Raw genomic sequence first — 24,024 nt, 5'->3', positions numbered from 1 at the left:
TATGGTCTTGTAGTGGATGCGAGCTTCGACTGGAAGCCAGTGGAGTGTGTGGAGGAGCGGGGTGACATGAGAGAACTTGGGAAGGTTGAAAACATCACCTGGTAGGAGCGGCCTGCCAGATAGGATGCAATCCAAGAGTGTGCAGAGCCTTAGACGCCCAGCCCTCAGAGGGTGGAGAAGAAGATCTGATGGTTCACGGTGTTGAAGGAAGTGGATAGATCTAGGAGGATGAGAACAGAGGAGAGAGAGTCAGCTTTGGCAGTGTGGAGAGCCACCGTAACACAGAGAAGAGCAGTCTCGGTTGAGTGACCCGTCTTGAAGCCTGACTGGTTAGGGTCAAGAAAATCGTTCTGAGAGAGATAACGAGAAAGTTGATCAGAGACAGCACGCTCAAGTGTTTTGGAAAGAAAAGAAAGAAGGGATACAAGTTTATAGTTTGATGTCAGATGAGTCAAGTGTTGGTTTCTTGAGGAGGGGAGCAACTCGGGCCATTTTGAAGTCAGAGGGGACGCAGGCAGTGGTCAGGGATGAGTTGATGAGGGAAGTGAGGAATGGGAGAAGATCTCCAGAGATGGTCTGGAGAAGGGAGGAGGGATGGGGTTGAGCGGCAGGTTGTCGGGCGGCCAGACCTCACTAGTCACAGGATGTCATCTGGAGAGAGAGGGGAGAAAGAGGTCAAGGTGTAGGATTGTTATGTGTGAGTGAGACCAGTGGACTCAATAGGCTGAGTGAATGAGTAGTGGATGTCGTCAACCTTTTTTTCAAAGTGGTTGACAAAGTCGTCCGCAGAGAGGGGGAGGGTGTGGAGGATTAAGGAGGGAGGAGAATATGGAAAAGAGTTTCCTAGGGTTAGAGGCAGAAGCTTGAAAGGTAGAAAGTGGCTTTAGAGAGGTAGAAAGTGGCTTTAGCAGTGGCTACAGAGCAAGAGGAGGTAGAGAGGAGGGAGTGGAAGGATGATAGGTCCTCTGGAAGTTTAGTTTTCCTCCATTTTCGCTCAGCTGCCCGCAGCCCTGTTCTGTAAGCTCGCAATGAGTCACGCAGCCACAAAGCAGGAGGGGAGGGCCGAGCCGGCCGGGAGGAAAAGGGACAGTGCGAGTCATAGGATGTGGAAAGGGAGGAGAGTAGGGTCGAAGAGGCAGAATCAGGAGAAGGATTTAGCGGAAGAGAGAGATGATAGGATAGAAGAGGAGAGAGAGAGTGAAGATTGCGACGGCGCATGATCATCTGGGTAAGTGCTGAGTGGTTAGGGTTGGAGGAAAGGGAGACAGAAAACAAAACAAAGTGGAGACCTGGAGGAGGGTTGCAGTGAAATCACTAGGCGAGCAGCTTCTAGTATAGACGAGGTCAAGTGTATTACCTGCCCTGTGAGTTGGAGGGGATTGGGAAAGGGTGAGGTCAAAATAGGCAAGGAGGGGAAAGAGAGAGTTGGAAAGAAATGAATCGAAGGCAAGTACGAAAAGTGGTGAGCCATCGTCAGGAAATGAGCTTATCAAGGTGTCAAGCTCATTGAGGAATTCTCCAAAGACACCTGGTGGACGATAGATTACAATAATGTTAAGCTTGAGTGGACAAGTGACAGTGACAGCATGGAATTCAAATGAGGAGATGGACAGGTGAGAAAGGGAGAAAAGATCAAATCTCCACTTAGGAGAAATGAGTAGACCTGTGGCACCACCGCGACGACCAGATGCTCTCGGACTATGAGAGAACACATAGTCAGATGAAGAGAGAGCAGCTGGAGTAGCAGTGTTCTCTGGAGTGATCCATGTCTCCGTCAGAGCCAAAATATCAAGGGACTGTCATTATGGGGCATTGTGTGTAGATTGATGAGGAAAACAAACAATTTAATACATTTTAGAATAAAATGTGGAAAAAGTGAAGGGGTCTGAATACTTTTCCGAATGCACTGTACTTATCACTCCTGGAGATATCAGGAGTCCTCTAACTATAGAATGAAGCATAATGATGGACAAATGTACAATCCAGGTGTGCAAAGCTCTTAGAGACTTACCCCCAAAAAACTCATAGCTGTAATCGCCGCTAAAGGTGCTTCTACAAAGTATTGACTCAGCGGTGTGAATACTTATGTCAATTAGATATTTCCTTATTTTATTTTCAGTAAATGTGCAAACATTTCTAAAAACATGTTTTCACTTTGTCATTATGGGGTATCGTGTGTAGGGGTAAGAACAAAAATCTATTGAATTCAGGCTTTAACACAACAAAATGTGGAAGGGGTATGAATATTTTCTGAAGTCACTGTATGTACAGTACCTATAACTAAAGGTACAAAGGACGTACCTTACAGTGTACTATGACAAGCGTTTGTACCCCTTTAAGAACAGAGTGTACTTAGGCATAGCAGGGCATGGTCTACCCATTGTAGCTAAATGCTAAAGAAAGTATATTGCTTGTCTAAATTAAATGAGCATGATATACATGTTTTACAATGATATTAGTGTAATAACACTCATAAACAACAGTTTGCAGTGATGTTTTACAGGCATTGAATGCATATTACATTACAAGTACAGTGCATTCGAAAAGTATTCAGACCCATTTACTTTTTCCAAATTTTGTTACATTACAGCCTTATTCTAAAATTGATTAAATCGTTTTTCCCCCTCATCAATCTACACACAAATCCCATTATGACAAATCAAAAACAGTTTTTTATAAAAAACTGAAATATCACATTTACATAAGTATTCAGACCATTTACTCAGTACTTTGTTGAAGCACCATTGGCAGCGATTACAGCTTAGAGTCTTCTGGGGTATGACGCTACAAGCTTGGCACATCTCTATTTGGGGAGTTTCTCCCATTCTCTTCTGCAGATCCTCGGTTGGATGGGGAGCATCACTGTACAGCTATTTTCAGGTCTCTCTAGAGATGTTAGATTGGGTTCAAGTCCGGGCTCTGGCTGGGCCACTCAAGGATATTCAGAGACTTGTCCCGAATCCACTCCTGCGTTGTCTTGGCTGTGTGCTTAAGGTCGTTGTCCTGTTGGAAGGGGAACCTTCGCCCCAGTCTGAGGTCCTGAGTGCTCTGGACAGGTTCTCTCTGCACTTTGCTCGGTTCATCTTTCCCTCGATCCTGACGAGTCTCCCAGTCCCTGAAAAACATCGCCACAGCATGATACTGCCACCACCATGCTTCACCGTAGGGATGGTGCCAGGTTTCCTCCGGACGTGACGCTTTGCACTTAGGCCAAAGAGTTCAATCTTGGTTTCATCAGACCAGATAATCTTGTTTCTCATGGTCTGAGAGTCCTTTAGGTGACTTTTGGCAAACTCCAAGTGGGCTGTCATGTGCCTTTTACTGAGGAGTGGCTTCCATCTGGCCACTCTACCATAAAGGCCTGATTGGTAGAGTGCTGCAGAAATGGTTGTCCTTCTGGAAGATTCCAGAGGACCTCTGGAGCTCTGTCAGAGTGACCATCGGGTTCTTGGTTACCTCCCTGACCAAGGCCCTTCTCCCCCGATTGCTCAGTTTGGCCGGGCGGCCAGCTCTAGCAAGAGTCTTGGTGGTTCCAAACTTCTTCTAGTTTAGAATGACGGAGGCCACTGTGTTTTTGTGGACCTTCAATGCTGTAGACATTTTTTTGTACCCTTCCCCATGTCTGTGCCTCGACACAATCCTGTCTCGGAGCTCTACGGACAATTCCTTCAACTTCATGGCTTGGTTTTTGCTCTGACATGCACTGTCAACTGTGGGACCTAATATAGACAGGTTTGTGCCTTTCCAAACCATGTACAATCTATTTAATTTACCACAGGTAACTCCAATCAACTTGTAGAAACATCTCAAGGATAATCAATGGAAACAGGATGCACCTGAGCTCAATTTCAAATGATGTAGCAAAGGGTCTGCATAGTTATCTAAATAAGGTATTTCATTTATTTTTTATTTTTTTATACATTTTGCAAAAATGTCTCAACCTGTTTTCGCTTTGTCATTATGGGGTATTGTGATGTCATTATGGGGTATTGTGATGTCATTATGGGGTATTGTGTGTAGATTGATGAGGAACATTCTTATTTGATTAATTTTAGAATAAGGCTGTAATGTAACAACATGCGGAAAAGGGGAAGGGGTCTGAATACTTTCCGAATGCACTGTAAATCAAAGGTGCTTCAACTCACCCTCACTGCTTAGTCTTAGGGAGTGTCAGTTACACTATTCCGTCCGTTGGTTTTCCTATGATGTATTCAGCCTTTTGAAAAACATTGATCTTGGACCAGAGATCATGTGCTTGCATGCTGTTCCTGCAAGTTTATATTTGTCCCCATACTTGACTCTTGGAAGTTGATATTAGAATTGATTTTTTTTGTCAAAGTAAAAAAAAAAAAAAAAAACGTTTCTTCATCGCTACGGCTTTACAAAACAAAAGATTGAGCAAATAATTGTTCACCAGATGAACGCGGTACAATTAGAAGCCTCTGCCAGTTTGGCTTAAGTTTTGTTTTTCTAAGCCTCCAACATAACAGTGTGCCCTGCCGTCAGCACCTTGAGTAAGTAAAACCCCTTCTTTATGAACTACCCTGCTAGATATTTGCTTTGCGAAGCTCTGCGAGAAGAAAAGAGAGGGGATGCTGCAGTGAATAACTTTTAAAACACTGTGTTCCAATGAAAAGCAGCAGACATAAAAGAGCATGAGAAATGAATTGAATGTCGTCGCCCCCCCCCGTCCCCCCCCCCGTCCCCCCTTCTAACTATATGAAAAAGGCTGCCGATGTGATCTGAATCGCTCCTTTCCAAAATACTTGGCCAGGTGATTCATTACAGGGCTCTGTCAAAAGGCGCTTTCCACAACATGAGACGAACAATGACAGTGTGATTGCATTGAGAGAAGCTCTGATTGAAAGCTATCGGCCGTATTCTATTCTACACTCTACCCCGGAGAATGCAGTTTGCATTCCCAGAGAAGGCGACCCACTAACAGATGAAAACGGAATATCTTAACCACGGCGAGGGTGGCAAGAGAGCTGTTTCAGGAGGTGTTGCGTAACAAGAGCTTCCCGGTTTTAAATTAACCATAACAATTTAACAGCCCCTTAAACATGAATAGAGGAGCTGGCAGTCAGATTGATTGGAGAGTAAGTAACACTCAAGGTAGTAGATGTGTTTCAGTGTCACTAAGATCTCAGCTGGGGAGTGGAGCTGAACAGATTGTGGATGACTGCCAGATCTCTTGATCACACATTCATATCTGGTTCACAACTACAAACAGAGTTCACAGGAAAAAAAATACTTACCTGGCTAAGAAGTTGCAGTCTATTGCACTCTATTGAAGATTTTGCACAACAGGCAGCGCTAGCAAATTCAACCGTAACTGACCATGTCCGTTTTAACGTCAGCCTCTAGACATTACGTCATAACACTTTGTCGTCCGTATTTTCAGACGTTGTAAATGCGCATTTACGTACATGTCGTTTTACATTTTTTACATCTTTATCTTTATTAGCCAGACCTGTGCCACTCATGAGGTATGTATAATATGTAGGCTAGGGCCTGCCCCACACAGATCCACAACAGGCCTCACTCCTGCCTTTACCCCCAGTGCTCTGCTCCACAGCACTCCACGTGAGAGCAGAATAAATATCACCTTAGATACTGTTTACATTTAGGGCCGAGGACTACCATTACCTTCCTATCAATATCAGCACTTACAGGTCGTAATACAGTGAGACAGGCCTCCAACCTGTAATTTTCATAGGCCCTAATTCATGGTGAAAGAAAATAATAGCAGAGGGTATTCAACTAAACAATGATGATACTTACAGATAATTGCCAGAGATGACTAGTATCGTCACTGCTAGATAATCCTCAATCTATCATTTCCATGGGAAATTACATACTAAACGATGAGCCGTTTTACGAGTCATTTTACAGTCCAGCGCCCTCAGAATGAGGAATGAATTTGCAGTGTCAAAATACCCAATCCAGTTTTAATAGAACTTTCTATTTAACATAACTTAATTGAACTTTCTATATAATATAATATAATGTTCTTTAACAAAACATACCAAGTTCTATAAAAAAAAATCGAACTGTCTATTTAATAGAACTTAATAGAACTTTCTATTTCTATTTAATAGAACGTGATGGCATATATTCAAACAAATAGATAAATGTCCCGTTACGTAAAATTGTTTACTCATGACAAAACCAGGGACACTTGCTGTGCACACAGCATTGCGTTGTGCATGTAGATGTTGAGTGAGAGGAGTTGCATTTCCTCTTCTTGCCCCCAGAGGGACAGAGAGAGATGCAGACATTCTCACCCATATTTTACTGTCCCAGTGAATACAGTAGTTATTGAACTGAATATTATCCAAGTCATTAATCCACATGAGTAACTCATTGGATCAGAGAGCTGCAGCAGACGTGACATGTATGTACAGTATTTGAGGGAGTATTTACAGTAGTTAAAATCCCTCCTCCCATCAGCCCGAGGTGGAATTCAGGAATCACTTGAACTGAATCCAGAGCCGAATGGTCGCCAGCAGAAAGACAATCCTCCTTCTCCCAGGTTAGCTGGCTGTGACCCTGGATGCAAATACGCTGCAGGCTCTGACAAAGTGCACAGGAATGTCTGATTGATCCCAAATGTGGAGATGCCAATTGATTACAACTCAGATAAGAGAGGCTGATTTATATAGAGATGTACATATCACTTTTTGAGTACATATTTCCATTCCAATAAAACATTTAGACTGCAGATGGTTTAGCATGATGGATTGTAGCTAGCTGAGTGATTTCCACCTAGGTCGGGAGAAGGTGTGGCTGGTGTTGCAGTGCTTTTTTGGAAGACAATGCTATCAGCCTATCAATAGGGCCCAATTTTTATCTGATACAAAACGTATAGCCAATTTAATGCCAGAGGTTTAGGCATAAACATAATAAATGTTATACGCCCTGTAGCGTTGCAGCTAACGGCAAATAGACAGATATGCAGTTTCCTTGACCCGAATTCATTAAATGTTGTCTCCTCCTTTACTGTCCTCAATTACCATAATGTAATTAGTCAGGAGAGAAATAATGTGAGTTTGTGTTGCAGGGTATTATTTCTACAGCAGGGTAAGGGCACTGTGGCTGTGCAACACGGTGGCAGTGCAACACGGTGGCTGTGCAACACGGTGGCTGTGCAACACGGTGGCAGTGCAACACGGTGGCTGTGCAACACGGTGGCTGTGCAACACTGGCTGTGCAACACGGTGGCTGTGCAACACGGTGGCTGTGCAACACGGTGGCTGTGCAACACTGGCTGTGCAACACGGTGGCTGTGCAACACGGTGGCTGTGCAACACTGGCTGTGCAACACGGTGGCTGTGCAACACGGTGTTATCAAATGAATATTAACATGTTTTACTCAAATAGTTTGTCTACCAACCACACATAAATGTACTTCTTCATTCAAAGATTTTTTTTAAATGATCAATGCATGCACGTTCAAAGTATGAGAATGTATGTAAAGCAACTGTGTTTGTTGTACATCGTCATTAATACAGCACTGCAAAACCATTAGTCTAGTCTCTCGTGATAGAAGAAAACACGTCACCTCTGTCGGAAGACTGGGATCTGTCAGATAACGAGGAGCAGTTCTATTGGTGCACTGGTTTTGTGTCACTGGTTATTTGGGTGAATCTCGAACTGTGGGGGTGCACCTACACCTGGCATCTTTTGTAAATGTTGTGGACTATCAAAGAGGAAGCGCTCTGGTTCCGTCACTCGCACTAGTTCAACATCTCCCATCCAAAATTTGTTAAATAAAGGTTAAATAAAAAATTAAAACAGAACTAAATTGAGCATTTGGTCTCGCAAAATCTGGTTCTGGGTTTCCAAGATTATATTCAGGTTAATCCTCAAGAACATTTAGGAAAATAAAGGTACTCCAAATCCTCAATGAGTGCAAAGCAATGAGTTAGCTACATCATTTCCATTGACAATATTCAGTGATTTACCCAGGCATCACATTCATTATTGATACAAACTTTAAGGGCATCTAATCTCTCTTTTCCCCAGTCAGATGTGCAAACCGCAGAGAGTGAAAATGTGACAGACTGGCTCGATTTGGTCTTATGTAGTAACATTTGAAATTGTGTTTTTTACATTGGATAAAAGTAAAGACTCAGAGCTAGAAAATGGTATACCATACACTACAGTTGAGGAACAATGGGAAGGTTATTCTGCTTTGAAAGTTGATAAACTCTTCACTTTTGAGAAAATGGCCCTTGGATGTTTTGGTACACCTACTGCAGAGCTCTTATTTGTCTACAACCATTCAGCCTCGTTCACACCTGCTTAAGCCTTATTCCCATCCATCTCTTTAATGATTCGCATCGTTATGAAAAAGTATAAACACAACGCGGTCGTTGTCGTTATGAAAAAGTATAAACACAAAAACGACAGGCTGCGTGACATCAGCAGCCTGGTGGTCCAAAATAACATAACTGGTGTATTTTAACACCAATAAACCAACCAACTATCATCTCAGCCAATCATGACTAGCGGGAAGGTTCCTGTCTTTTTCCGTGGCTAAACCAACTAGGCTTGTAATTGATCCATTTTATTAATATTTACAGATTGCAAACAATTTTTGTTATTAAGGCACATGAAAGTTCACATTTTCCAGAAGGCATTTCTGCCAAAAACTACCCTATGGACCCTGGTATAAAGTAGTGCACTATATAAGGAATAGGGTGCCATTTGGGACATAGTCACTGACATTTTCCTCCCCCTCTTCCAGCTCTTCACGGGCGCCCAAGTTGTTCCCTTTCCCCACACTCCTTTCCATAATTTGAAAGCGTCTGCTATACGATAAAAGACGCCATCGTTGCCATATTAGCACCATATTGAAAAAGATGTGAAAAGCCGCTGCGCGTTTACAATGACTCCTTTTAAAAGCGTCAACGGCTCAATCATCCTGCGTGTTTTCGTTTCCCCTGTTGTCTGTGTTGGGCTACAACTCTAAAATGATGCCAGAGAGAAGGTTGGTGTCTTTTTTTCCCATTCCATATTCATTTTTTATTTAACTAGGCAAGTCGGTTAAGAACCAATTCTTATTTACAATGACGGCCTAGGAACAGTGGGTTTACTGCCTTGTTCAGGGGAAGAACAACAATTTTTTACCTTGTCAGCTCGGGGATTCGATCTAGCAACCTTTCGGGTAGTGGCCCAACACTCTAACCACTAAGCTACCTGCCACCCCGTTATAGTAGATGAAGTAGCAGATTCCTATCTTGTCTTACCCTAACACTATCTCTGAGTGAAGTGAGGATTACATAATTGGAACCTTCGGCTCAAGGTGACACCATGGCAGATAGCTATGACTCAACAACTCCCACTGTGATCAAGTTGATTTTTACAACTGCGACCTGGCCAAGATAAAGCAAATCAGTGCGACACAAACAACAACACAGAGTTACACATTGAATAAACAAACATACAGTCAATAATACAATAGAAAAGTCTATATACCGTGTGTGCAAACGAGGTAGGATAAGGGAGGTAAGGCAATAAATAGGCCATAGTGGCGAAATAGTTACAATATAGCAATTAAACACTGGAGTGATAGATGTGCAGAAGATGAGGGTGCAAGTAGAGATACTGGGGTGCAAAAGAGCAAAATAAATAACAGTAAGGGGATGAGGTATTTGGATGGGCTATTTACAGATGGGCTATGTACAGGTGCAGTGATCTGTGAGCTGCTCTGACAGCTGGTGCTTAAAGTTAGTGAGGGAGATATGAGTCTCCAGCTTCAATGATTTTTGCAGTTCATTCCAGTCATTGGCAGCAGAGAACTGGAAGGAGAGGCGGCCAAAGTAGGAATTGGCTTTGGGGGTGACCAGTGAAATATACCTGCTGGAGCGCGTGCTACGGGTGGGTGCTGCTATGGTGACCAGTGAGCTGAGATAAGGCGGGGCTTTACCTAGCAAAGACTTATAGATGATGGGGAAATTAATTTCTATCTGTACTTGGAGTTCAAAAAAGTTTACCCAAAATAAGCTAGCGGTGTTGTTAAAAGTCTTATTGAAACATTCAGTGAACTTTTGGGAAATTATTCGAAAACCTCCAAATAACCTAGAATTTCCCTTATCAGTTTAAATAAAACTTATCAGGAAAACTTTTCAAGGAACCAGAGTAAAACTTTCTCAGAACCTCCCTGCAACCTAAAAATAAACGTTCCCAGAACAGCCAAAATGTTCATTTCTATTTCTAAAAAATGGTTTTACTGGTCAGGAAACGTATGGCTTCGTTCCTACAACTTAACAAGGAACCAAATGTGCTAGCTGGGTGTGCTGTGCTAGTGTAATGGAGCTGGAGGAGCAGAGAACCTGGGGCAGGTAGGCAGGCAGTGCGAGTGGTGCCATGACCCGGGTCAGGTGCTTCTAGGCTGGGCTGAAGTGGTGCCATAGCCCCAGTGAAGACAAGGATCTGTCAGCAGCATCAACACCAGGCCAGAATCCCTACTGCTGCAGCTGCCTGCTCCTCTAGATTGAGAAACTCTCACCTGTGTCCCGACCAACACCCCCCTCCTCCTCCTCCTTGAGTTGGATCCTCTCCACCATCATCAAAGACTGAGAGAGAGAGCGAGAGAGAGAGAGAAAGAGAGAGAGAGAGAGTTATAGGGAGAGAGACATAACTCTTGTGACACATTTGACAGAGGAAGCTGTTAGTCAAGGAGCTTGAAACTGTTCCTTCAGACCTTGTATCGAGTGACACCCTGGCAGAGCTACAAGAAGCTCTCACTCTCCTGGAGGGGAGGAGGAATGCAGAGCAATGCTCCCGAGTACGACTCCTGCTTCACACCTGCCTTTACACTGACTCCAGATCAGATCACAGAGGGAATGGAACACAGGCATTTTGCGTTTTTACACGAACAAAATATGTGAAGTAGATTTGCTTTTCTTCCACATCAGATTTCCAAATGTTCTGTTTACACTATAGCCTTGGATTTGGATTCTCAAATTCTCATTGAGATGCCAGGTCCGTCTCTTTACACCACAACAAAACGAGTGGTGTGCAAGACTTCTCTTCGAAACTGGTTTCAAGACATCCTCCCACCTCATTACCGAATAATAGACAGTTCGCATGTCAACAATATTAGAGAATCAGCCCTGTGTGCTCACCATTCTTTGAATGTTTCTAGTTAATTGCACTTTCCAGTCCATGATGAGAATAATTAATGTGAATGCATAAAAACATAACCCTTCCAGGTTCCAGACGCTTAGATCGTTTATCGTCTTCTTTTAGGACACACCAAAAATGCTTCGTCATTTTATATCCCTGTAATTTATATTCCTTAATACACTTCCCCCCTCTGAGAATGCATGGCAATGGGTTCAGATGAGGCATTTGAATTGTAACTCAGTCGTAGAGGGTTTTTTAGAGTGTCTGGATAAAATCAAGTTGGCACCAGTGACCTCATGTCACCGTTTAAGTAATCACTCTAAAAAGTACAAAATATCATATTTTGCACTTTTTACTACAAAATATGATACAAAATATCATACTGTATTTAGTTTGCATCATTTTGGATTATCATACAAACACAAAAACATGTAGCATTTTTTCTCAGGTTCTAGGATGAATATGGCTAAGCTCTCAGCTAATTGAGTTGAAAACAACCCAGCCAACACATCCTGTGTTCAAAGGGTCGAGCTAGAGAACATAAAAAAAACGAGACATGATCTTCTATGTGTAACTTCACAGCAGTCCCTTCATCTTTTGTGCCAGCCAACTCTATTTAGGAAGCCACAAGAAAGTGTGTCTGACGGTGTGCAGGCAGGAGCAGTCCTGCAATTCTTCTTGATACCTGTGCATTAGGGCTGCTGCTACTCACAGGGAGAACACATCAAATGGAGATAAAAAATCTAACTCATGAAAAGTCATATGAGTATGGAGGTAGATTTCAATCAGAATGAATGAGATTATTCATTTCCAACCTTTTGACAGAAATCTATCTCATATATCAAGCACATGTTTAAGACTAGACTGACGATGATTTCCCCCAGAAACTCATAAGAAATTGGATCTTCTCTGCAAGTCGCTGCAATGTCACCCATAAAATTACAATAATTTGATTAGCATATTACCAGACTCTCAGAAGTCAATCATTTTGTGTGGCAATGACACTGGATTATTATTGAGTCATAGAGTAAACTGATATCAGATGATAACCACATTGTAAATTGCACATCCAACAAGGCTTCGACAGAGGTTTTAGGATGATGAGAATCTCGACACAATATTTTTGTTCGGCTGGTGTTCATAACTGAAAAGGACTGTCTCCTCTTCAATATGGGATTGCGGGTGTTGTCTGGACTCCCCGAAAGGGTCGTTGTTTTATTTCTGAATACACAAATATAGAAGACGTAACAGCGGGTCCCAAATGGCACCCTATACACTATGTGTTCCTGTGTGACTCAGTTGGTAGCGCATGGTGCTTGCAAGGCCAGGGTTGTGGGTTTGATTCTCACGGGGGGGATCAGTACTGGGGGGGAAAATGTAGGCACTCACTACTTCAAGCGTGTCTGCTGTAATGTTAATGCACTACTTTTGACCAGGGCTCTAGCCAAAAGTAGTGCACTATATAGTGTAGGAAATAGGGTGTCATTTGGGATGCTCCCTTCACGGGTCGACTAAACACTGCAGACAGACAGGTAAACAAGCCTGGTCCTGTAGTAAAACTCAAACAGCAAAAAAAGGCCTAGAAATTATGAATGGCAAACATTTTAACGTGCTGCCACACCAATAACCCAGACAACGTTTAACCGCACAACGTATAATTAATTATATATAATTAATTATATATAATTAACTATTTCCAAGCAGTTGCCTTTTTTTAAGAACAGATGCAGGCTAGATGACCCGATATTAAGAAACCACATGTGAAGAGAGGAGCATAGAAACAGAGTATCGTGTTGATCTTCATAACATATATGGCAATCCCCTGTCCTCCTTCCCTCCTTCTTTCCTCCCCTCATCAACTAGCAATTATATCCAGTTAGAGATTACGTGTGCTGCTCTGTTACACCCCTGTCTTCTTCACAGGAACCCACCGAGTCAATTTGGACTGATAGTAATAACGGTCTGCTGTATTTTAGCCATTCATTTGATAAAGTGCTTTTCACCTTTTAGCTTTAATTATGCCCAGACATGCCAGAGAGAGAATTAGATGACAGGGAGCAAGAGCCGTGTATCAATCTTAGAGGATAGAGAGAGCTAGAAGAAGGGGGAAAAAAGAAGAAGAAGAGGACATCTTGAAACGTCTCTTTTTTTGTTTTTCGGGCCAGATATATCCTGTTGACTGAAGTGGCCTTGGTTCATAACAGAGCATGTCTGCTAGCAACAGCTTAGCTGGTCCACTGAGGTGTCTGTCCACACGTCTTTTGGGTTTCTTTAAAGGAGATGACTAAGGCAGTCTCTCCTGAAAAGCTGAAAAAAATGTTTATTGTGATGACCCCGCTTGACACTATGGTGCTGCCTTCGACTTAAAAAAACATGCTACTCCAAGGGTAGACTTGCAGTCAGCCAGGCAGTGAGAGATATGTGAGAGACTGTATTTGAATGTTCATCTTCCAAGACGGACTCCAGTTATCAGCATGTCATGTATTTGCTTTGAGGGATATTTTTCCATACTGGTTACATCAATGTAACATTAATTTACAGTTGGAGTCAAGAGGAGAAATCCATTGATCCATTGAAAAGTAACAATCCTACCCTTTTGTTTGTTTAGATTCCTCCAAGCAATATAGTTGTACAGTCTGATCATGTGTTATAGGATTGACACTTGGTTGACAGGTTTTACTTAAGGAAATGTCTGCTTGCTTCTCAAACGGCACCCTAGTCCCTTTAAAGTGCACTACTTTTGATAAGGGTTTTGGTCAAAAGTAGTGCACTATATAGGGAATAGGGTGCCATTTGGGACGCATACGCCGTGTAGAAGTGTGGTATTTCAGAGTATGTGTTCACCGGCATAAGTCCCAGGGGTCTGTAAGGACGCTGAGCACGTCTGCCTCATACTGTTGGAATACACGTGTGTCATGTTCAATGTGAAATATCACATTTTTAGATGACAACACGCCCAACAGTTACGAAAAAGGCGAGAAGAGGCGAAGCAGAGAGTGCGCGTATGTTGACTTCCTCTTGCTGAAAAATGTTACACCTCTGCCTGAGAGCGCATGATTATGAGAAGTGAAAAAAGGAAAGAAAGGAACACTGAAACGGCTTAACATTTTTCCTGGCTACTTACAGGGTTTATAGACAATCTGGAATTCTTCCTGACCCGGCCTTTGTTTAGTAATAGGAAATCGAGGGCTTTGGAGAATGGGATCAGTTTGCTGTGGTCAGAGCCGTGTGTGGGTCTGGGGTGTTTCCGGGGGGTGAGTGAGTTTACACATGTGTGTACCTGTGTATGTCTACTATGTGCGGTCCCGGACTACCGGATTTGGGGCCCCGGAGCAAATTTCTGGCAATTCTACACATTTTGCTATTATATGCTGTCTGGGGCCCAACAACCTCCAGGGGGTGGGCTGGCCGCATGTGTGCCATGGTGATCACAGGATCATGTGGCCAGAGTGTTTGTGTGTGTATCTGTGTGGCTGTCTGGCTGTGTTCTTGTGTGTTGTGAACATTTGTACAAATGAAAAATTATAATTCTGTGACATCCCTCCAATAGAAATGTCCAACACACACATCTCACACATATCTGATATTTCTCCTGCACTCCTATGCGCCTGCATGATACATTTTTAGTCAAAAAAATTGGTTTCTGTTTCCTTTTTTCCCCCCACTCTTTCATTTTACTGACGGGTATTCAGACTAGGAGGTGATGTCATAGTCTCATCCTTTTAAGAGTGACAGTGTACCATATATTTTGAGAGGAGAGCAGAGGAGAAAATCAGAACATAATGATCTATCTTCCTTCTCTCATCCAGACAAATCACATTGTGCCCTTTTCTTCTCAATTTCAAGTACCCCACAGAATACATGATTGAGATGGTTTAACTAAGTGCAGTGCCTTCAGAAAGTATTCACACTCATTGAATATTTCCACATTTTGTTGTGTTACAAAGTGGGATTAAAATTGATTTAATTGTCATTTTTTTGTCAACGATCTATATTATTTTTATTCTGTACAGGCTTCTTTCTTTTCACTCTGTCATTTTCACTCTGTCATATGCAATGTCTTTTTTATTTTATATCTACCAATATGTGCCCTTCTTTGCAAGGCTTTGGAAAACCTACCTGGTCTTTGTGGTTGAATCTGTGCTTGAATTTCGCTGCTCGACTGAGGGACCTTACAGAAAATTAGGGTGCGTTCGTAAGTTCACAGAATGACTGATGAATTTACGAACACCCAACACCCGTTGAATATGGCCGGTGTCAGTAAACGTTGGCAAAAAAACGTAATTATAAAGTTTCCAGCAGCACAGTTACAGTCACCAACGCTCTGGATAACATGAAAACAGCCTAACCAGCTCTGCAAGTGCATGTAAAATGGTCAGAGTGGGGTGTTCTCTCATTTGTTTCTGGAAGTAGCTAGCCAACGTTAGCAAGTTAGTTTGGGTGCTTGACTGCCGTTGTGTGGTCAGAACGCTCGGATCAACCCTACTCCTCGACCAGAGCGTCCAGTGTGCGCCAAAAAAAAAAAAAAAAAAAGACAATCTGACAAAGCTCGGAATTTAGAATGCCCAGAGCGCACTCTGAGCGCCCTCTGGCACTCCAGATTGAATTTACAAACACACCCTTAATTGTATGTGTGGGGTACAGAGATGAGGTAGTCATTCAAATATCATGTTAAACACTATTAATTAACACAGATTCAATGCAACTTATTATGTGACTTGTTAAGCAGATGCTTACTCTCGGCGATGTCATTTACAAAATAGCCTCCAACACTCTACTCAGCAAACTGGATGTAGTCTATCACAGTGCCATCCGTTTTGTCACTAAAGCCCCATATACTACCCACCACTGCGACCTGTATGCTCTCGTTGGCTGGTCCTCGCTTCATACTTGTCGCCAAACCCACTGGCTCCAGGTCATCTACAAGTCTCTGCTAGGTAAAGCCCCGCCTTATTTCAGCTCACTGGTCACCCTAGCAACACCCACCCGTAGCACGTGCTCCAGCAGGTATATCTCACTGGTCACCCCCAAAGCTAATTCTTCCTTTGGCCGCCTCTCCTTCCAGTTCTCTGCTGCCGATGACTGGAACGAACTGCAAAAATCTCTGAAGCTGGAGACTCTTACCTCCCTCACTAGCTTTAAGCACCAGCTGTATTTATTTATTTATCTTGCTCCTCTGCACCCCAGTATCTCTACTTGCACATTCATCTTCTGCACACCCTACCACTCCAGTGTTTAATTGCTATATTGTAATTACTTCGCCACCATGGCCTATTTATTGCCTTACGTCTCTTATCCTACCTAATTTGCACACGCTGTATATAGATTTTTCTACTGTATTGTTGATTGTATGTTTGTTTATTCCATGTGTAACTCTGTGTTGCTGTATGTGTCGAACTGCTTTGCTTTATCTTGGCCAGGTCGCAGTTGCAAATGAGAACTTGTTCTCAAGTAGCCCACCTGGTTAAATAAAGGTGGGGAAAAAAGATATATATAAAAAATATTAAGGCATGCCAAAACCAAGGGGTTAAATATGTATTAACTCAAGACATTACATTTTTTCATTTTTAATGAATGAGTTAACATTTCTAAAAACATAATTCCACTTTGACATTATGGGGTATTATGTGAAGGCTAGTGACACAAAATCTCAATTTAATCCATTTTAAATTCAGGATGTAACACAACAAAATGTGGAACAAGTCAAGGGGTGTGAATACTTTCTGAAGGCACTGCACCTGTGTGTGTTTGGACTTGAATATAATATAATCCCCGTATGTCTTTGTATCTGTCTCTTCCATATAAGAAGATAACACATTTATGTTGATATATAACTTAACACTCTCACTATAAATGTAGTTAACTGAACCAGTATTAGCTCAGTTAACTGAACCAGTATTAGCTCAGTTATCTGAACCAGTATTAGCTCAGTTAACTGAACCAGTATTAGTTCAGTAACCATACATTTTCAGTGTATGCCTATAGAACAGGTCTCTACAGCAGCAGCAGAGTCATCCAGTGAATCTAAGTTAAATAGATGAACACTCTCCTCTCTCCCGAGGACTGCGGCGTTGCATCTGTCAGGCGGCACTAAATTTAGCGCTGGCGTTTATTTACCTGATGCCCTTGCTGGAGTGTCCTTGCTAAATGAAGGGCGAACAGGCCTGTCACCAATCAGAGCAGCGCTCTGCACACTCAACCCCTCGGGAACTCATGGATCACAGGCACGCACAAGCATACACACGTACACACACATGCATGATACGTGCATTGCACATACACACACATTTATGGGTGCATGCACAAACATACACACACACGCACAAAGACACACACAGTCCCTCCCAACCTCTATGGTCACAATCCCATCCAGGTATATACACTATCATCGCACTAAGGAACTAGCGCTGAGGTCTTTAGAGCTCAGTTTGTCAATGAACCAGAGGATTTTGTGAACCAGAAACAATATGTTTCAACTTCTATTGCTATTTGAGATTTGTTTTAATGTCATTTTGTGGGTTTGGCGGTGGTAGAGTGGTGTTTTTGTGTCATTTTGTGGGTTTGGCGGTGGTAGACTGGTGTTTTAGTGTCATTTTGTGGGTTTGGCGGTGGTAGAGTGGTGTTTTAGTGTCATTTTGTGGGTTTGGTGGTGGTGGAGTGGTGTTTTAGTGTCATTTTGTGGGTTTGGTGGTGGTAGAGTGGTGTTTTAGTGTCATTTTGTGGGTTTGGTGGTGGTAGAGTGGTGTTTTTGTGTTGCTGAGGTGTTGAGTGCACAGCTTCCATATGGATCAGTGCATCTCTATGGTGATCCTGAGACATCCCTCTTGTTCCTGCAACATTCCAGGTCCGTCCTTCCTGTAGTTCCCCCTGTATGGCACTGATTGACAAGTGTCCGCTCCCCTCAGCCGCATAATCAATCTGGTAATTGATGTCAGACGGTCGGCTGCTGTTGTCTTTCTTTGCCTAATTAATCTTTGTCACCACTGGGGAGAAGGAGTAGGAGTTGGGAAGGTTTTTTTTCTGTTCTCTTCCTCTCTCTGTGTCTCTTCTTTCTCTCTCTTGCTCCCTCTCTCCTCTTTCTCTTTCTCTTTCTCTCCCTCCCTCTCTCTCTCTCTCGTTCTCTCTATTTTTGAGCTTAGTCAAGACTCTCCTCAGAGACACGTATGTTATTCCCTTCATGGTTTATGCATGTTATTGTGCCGGGTTCATTGTGTCTGGCAGGCAGGGTCTTTAAGGGGAAGGTAAATGTTAGGCTTGCTGTTTCCATTAGTAACCAACAGGCCTGCAGGAAACAGGGTGGTCAACCTGCCAGGCCTCAGTTCACTCTGTTCACCTTCTATGTCCCAAATGGCATCCTATTCCCTATAGGGAATAGGCTGCCATTTGGGAAGGACACCATTTATAATTTCACTGACAATACTAGGTCTTTTGCATTGTAATTACCTGCTTTCATGTTTTGTTTGTACAATGTACAGCTACCTTTATACAGATGTATGCTCTTAATTTCAGCCGGTATGCTACAGCAGGAAAATAATCCTGCGGCAACAGGAAATGGGAATTATTATGTGGTGAAGTGGTTTATAATTAATACACATTTTTTTGAAGGGGTTGATATAGTTTTGATTAGGCGAAATCAAGTCTGACATTTTAAAGTGTAAATTACACTAGAAGTTCTCAGCAACAAAAGAGTGATCAAATGAATATCCTTACATCCTACATCGTGACTATCCACAGCAGTACATTGAACTTTGTGGGGTCGTAATGATGGGAGCATACGCGTTGTCTGCATCCAAAATGGCACACTATTCCCTATGTAATGCAATACTTTTGACCAGGGCTGTTGTCAAAAGTAGTGCACTACGTAGGGAATAGTGTACCATTTAGGACACATACTATGCATGCTCTCTGATGGCAGAGACCCTGGAAACAGCCCACTCCACTTCTTCACCTCCTGATTATTTAACTGGCCTCACCACCGAGGATGCCAATCAAGCTGCTGATTGGATGTCAAAGACCTGCAGGATTTTCAATAGACCCCGAGCACTGTGCTGCAAAGAACAGCATCCCCTTTTACACCATATATTCATTGCTATACATCTTAAAAGAAGCAACAGAATGGGTCCATCTAATTCGGCACAATTCCCCAAACTCATGGCTTAGCCCCCCAGTGCCCCCTATTGGCCCCCCACTCATCTGTTGCCTCCATGGACCTAGTCTTTCTCTAAATAGTCAATACTTGATCTAAATAGTAAAACCCACTTTGTTTAGAGACATTTTTAAATTGTTACAGATTGTGTTTTTGACAACAACTAAGATAACGAGCTGGAGGTGATTTGATTTCTTCCACGTCATCATTAAACATACCGATTTTAAATATTCTCTTCCCTGTAAACAATCCCTATGGAGAGATTAGCATTTCCACGAGCGCACTTTCTCTTCCTTCCTCTCCCTCTTTCCATCTCTCTCTCTCTCTGTCTCTTTCTCTCCCCCCCCCCCCCCCCCTCACCCCTGCAGTTTGATGCAGGGGTGAGGTGAGGTGTCCTGATAAGTATGATTATTATGGGGAATAGCGAGAGCGAGGGTCCAATTCTAACCCTGTCTATCAGCTCGCTCCCTCACTATTCCTCTCCCGCGACAATAACACTCTGCAATTCTTACACGTTGATCACAGACCCATTAAAGGTATTCAGTCCCTTTTTTCTCTTCCTTTTCCCCCCCTTGTGCAATCTTTTCTCCATAAGGGCTTGAACCACGGCATCAGTCTGCTGCTATAAGCTCAGAGTGTATTTCTCAGAGCTGTTGACAGCAGCCATTCTTAAGACAACCTACCCAGGGTGTGCACCCTATTCACTATTCCCTACATGGTGCACTACTTTTGACCAGAGCCCTTTGGGAATAGGGAATAGGGTGCCATTTTGGGACGCGGGCTACGACATTGTGCAACGGAACCTTTTCAGATCATGTCATGTTAATAGAATAAAAATAGTTGTATTTTCCCATATATTCACGATTATGGCCTGATTTAATGTTATTGCTTGTGCATGTTTTTTTTCAGTGGAAAGTAAGGCTCTTAACATAGTTTGGGGATCAGACTCTAGCTTAGGAACCTTTATATAGTCATTATAATCCTGACATTATAAATGTATTGCTCGATTCCCAACATGTCCTTCCAAAGCACGTGTCCACTTAAGAGAACCCCATTATTCCTGACACGGTGTTTACATATGAAAGATCTCCGAAATTAAGTGGGAGAATTTAACGTCTCGGATTCACTGTGGGAAAACATATAGTAAATCTTCATATAGCAGTGATGATGGAAATACAATGATAAAGAAATAGCGTTATGTGCAAATGGATGGAAATTGGACGGAACTAAGTAGTAGCATATTTTGGGGGCGCTGTTGGTGCCTGGTGATGTGAATGAAGATGTCATAAAACATGTCTTTCAAAGGAAGTCAAGGTGGTTGGAGGCTCACATCAAAGTTCCCTGGGAGGAGATACAAATTGCCTGTGAGTCCCAGGGGTCATGCTCAATGCCAGTCAGCTGAATGGACTCTACAGTCACATCTAATTGGTCTGTCTGTATAGTGCCGCTTCCCGTCTGCCTGCACAGTATCACGGTGCACGTTATTTCAACCCTGACCCGTGAGGGTGGGCGTATGACCCTCTGTCCCACAAACAGACAGGGAGAGGAGAGTAGGCCTCCTTCTCACATAGAAACGTGCCCTGTCCAGCTCTCCTACTGTACTCTATAACGATTCAAAATCATATTAATTTCTGATATCTGTTTGTTTAACTTACAGTGTCAAATATAACTGTCTAAGTAATTAAATGAACTGAGTAGTGGTAACTTACAAAACACAAGCAGGAGTCATAATAACTTGATTACATTAAGTCAAAGTTACTCAATTGCTCAATGTGTCTCTCTTTACTAATACATGGTTGAAGTATAAAGTATTTATGAAACTCTGTCGAATCAGACACGTTTAACAGTGAGTGGCATGTCTGTTCACCATCCAGTTAACAAAGGCAGAGATTTAGGCCAAACCAGGTCCAGCTAGTTCTAAATGAGATGACCGGGAGGTCCCCATGATCACAATCATTCCACTGAAAGGCTGAGAGTCCACTCGTTTTCGCTGTGTGTGAAATGACAAGAATCCCTCTCATCGACTCTGAGGCAGACATGTATTTATAGAAAAGCATTTAGGGCAGTAAATTCAACACATTTTGTAGCGCCGGCGTCCAGTCTGTAGCGAGTGAGTGAGTTTTTACACACTTCCCTGTCAGTTTTCAGGGCGCTTCGCAATCAGAGGATGTGGCAAAGTCTCACGGGTCAGACCCAACTGTGGTGCCGCCGGAAACTCGGCCTCTCTTCGTTTGGTGAGGTCGGACAAAACACTGTGTACCAAGAACATTCATTCAACTGAACGTGTACATGATTGAAACGTCTGTATTTGTAAAAACCCATAACCAATGTATGAGAAATATGTGATTCTCCTTAACCAACATAGCAACGTTCCAAGAACCTTTAGGGAACGTTCTGTGCTGGCTGGGGTTAGAGCTTGTTGATTTCTTTAGGTTCTGCATTGACATTGTACAAACTGACAGTTTATAGAGAAACACTAGGATTATCCCTTTGAGAAAGAACCACACGATTTCACATGTGAAATTTCCATATGTGAAATCATGTGTTTTTAGAACACTTCACATGTGATGATTCTTGTGTATGCCTTAACAAACCTACAAAACTGTCAGTGCTCAACCTTAACATGTGTTGACAATAGAACACAACAAATTAACTGGGATGATATTTACTCTCACAGGTGGCCAAAAATAACTATCTGAAAGCCACACCGCTAGTAAATCACTCCTCCAGTCTTCTGATCTGATCATAGCTCAATAACCCAGCATCAACAACCCAACTTAAAGAAAACAATGGATTGTTTGTGACCCAACTGGTTTGATCAAAATAACCCAACGTGTGTTCTGTCCAATATTTAAGCAAATTGGGTTGTTTTTAACCCAGCAATTTTTTTAAGTGTAAAGTAAATCTCAGCTTTGTTAAAAATACACTCAAGAAAGACTATTATATTCATCATAGTGATCCAGGAGTAACATTAAAACAGAATGGTATGCCCCACCAACATTAGACAACTATACAATCAGATGATGAGAGAATAGTCCGAATAACTGATAACTGAAATATGCACTAACGTTCAAAAGTTTGGGGTCACTTAGAAATGTCCTTGTTTTTGAAAGAAAAGCACATGTTTGCCCATTAAAATATCATCAAATTGATCAGTAAAAAAGTGTAGACATAGTTAATGTTGTAAATTACTATTGTAGCTGGAAACGGCAGATTTTTTATGGAATATTTACATAGGCGTACAGAGGCACTGAAGTCCACAAGCGAAGTGAAAAGGTGAGAGGAGGAGAGCGTGTAGATGCGAAAAGGAATGCATTGATCAAAGGGATCATGCTGTTTGTATGTGACTGCTATGAAAGTGAAGTGTGTTTGCTTGTAATCAGAAGTGTATTCATTTTGTTGAAAAACGATTCTGTTGAAAAACGTTTCTTAAACGGAAGCAAACGGGGATAAACATACCTGAATTTGTCCAAGAGAAACTCTCATTCGCAACTGTTGGACTAATGATTTCACCCTAGATCAGCTAGATGCAGGCAATAGTGTGCAAGGTGGTATTGAATGTGTCACTGTCTGTCACCTTAATTACTCAAATTTCTCTCGACCTGTTGCCCTTACGTTGTAAACTTTCATCCATAGGCTAGGTTGTAGCAACCTCATGATGGGTATAGGGAAAATGTTGAGTATCGTGTAGTAGCTTAAACCTATCGATGTTACATTGAGCTAGGTGTAACGATCGTCTGTTGTGAAGAAGGTGTGGACCAAAGCGCAGCGTGGGAAGTGTTCATGATTATTTATTTAAAAAACTGAACACTGAGACAAAATAACAAAATGTAACAACCCGAAACAGTTCTGTCTGATGAAGACACAAAAACAGAAAACAACTACCCACCAAAACCATGTGGGAAAAAGCTACCTAAGTATGGTTCTCAATCAGAGACAACGATAGGCAGCTGCCTCTGATTGAGAACCACACCCGGGCCAAACAACAAAGAAATACAAAACATAGAAAATGAACATAGAATGGCCACCCAAATCACACCCTGACCAAACCAAAATAGAGACATAAAAAGCTCTCTACGGTCAGGGCGTAATGTTGTAATAGAAATAAGGCCATGCTCTTAAAACGGCACCGACCGCCACATGGTGAAATTTTGCATCCCCATGTTGTCACATTTATTTCACGAGATCACATCATTACACGTGTAGTTTCATGTTATCACATGTTGCTTTTACATGTTATCATATGTAAGGGATCATAAATGATGACGTTTCTTTACAAAGATGGCGTAACTGATGTGATGTGTTTAATAGTTTAATGGTCCACGGCATCGGGAAAGGCCTCAATCCCTTTCCTCAAACAGCTGGCACCTGTCTAGTCCCCCTGTGATGATCCCCTTAGCTTGTGATCTGGGCTTTTAAAGACTTTACTACCCACAGTAGCCTAAAGATGCAGTGCACAAAGCTTTAAACCTAACCCTCTCCTTACCTGACGAAGCACCGACCTGCTGTCAGGCTGTAAAGATAAAGGGCGGGGTGTTTTCCCACCTGCACAAAGAGACTTGAGATAAGCACAACTGCCACTATTCATGTCAGTCACAAAATACACTACTGTTGCTCCGGTAATAACATACACCATACTTCACTATCTCCTTATTCCAATTTACCGTATGTCTGATTTGTTAAAGAATGTAAGATTTATAGAACTGGTGGTTGTGTACATTATTGGCTTGGCCGTGAAGTTC

General features: G+C 42.4%; 1 pseudogene; it reads right to left on the bottom strand.

The window, feature by feature from the left end:
• LOC120027647 overlaps positions 1-10,574 on the bottom strand; it is a 70,040-nt pseudogene extending 59,466 nt beyond the window's left edge.
• Positions 10,575-24,024: the final 13,450 nt, after the last annotated feature.

This window comes from Salvelinus namaycush, chromosome 33, assembly GCF_016432855.1.
Source record: "Salvelinus namaycush isolate Seneca chromosome 33, SaNama_1.0, whole genome shotgun sequence".
Taxonomy (NCBI): domain Eukaryota; kingdom Metazoa; phylum Chordata; class Actinopteri; order Salmoniformes; family Salmonidae; genus Salvelinus; species Salvelinus namaycush.
Note: the sequence above shows the minus strand (reverse complement) of the source record. Positions and strands in the feature narration are given on the sequence as shown.